Here is a 535-nt window from a genome sequence, read left to right on the forward strand (position 1 = left end):
TTCTCAGCTGACTGATTTCTTCTTTTATTTTTCTTCTTTTGGGGGAATGGTACTAGAATTTGAACCCAGGGGTGCTTAACTACTGAGCTAAATCCTCAGCCCCTTTTATTTTTTTAATTTTGATACAGGGCTCACTAAGTTGCTTCAGGCCTCAATAGGTTGCCAAGGCTGGTCTCAAACTTGTGATTCTCCTTCTTCAGTTTGGGATTATAGGATTGTACCACCGTGCCTGGCTTAGATGACTATTTTTTTTTCCAAGTTGTAGATGGACACAATACTTTTATTTTCTTTATTTTTATGTTATGCTGAGAACCAAACCCAGTGCCTCACACATTGTAGGCAAGTGCTGTACTGCTGAGCTACAATCGCAGCCCCTGATTCTGGATTAAAGTTTCCAAAATAGCAAGTTTATAGAAATGGAAATGGTGTAATGAAGGGAAAGGAAACTGCCTTCAATTGGCAATTAGGTGAAGAGCCAAAGATTCTTGGGAGGTACTCATGGCCATCAGTGAAGAGGTATAGTGCAGATGTTACC

Source organism: Urocitellus parryii, chromosome 9 (genome assembly GCF_045843805.1).
Source record: "Urocitellus parryii isolate mUroPar1 chromosome 9, mUroPar1.hap1, whole genome shotgun sequence".
Classification (NCBI taxonomy): Eukaryota; Metazoa; Chordata; class Mammalia; order Rodentia; family Sciuridae; genus Urocitellus; species Urocitellus parryii.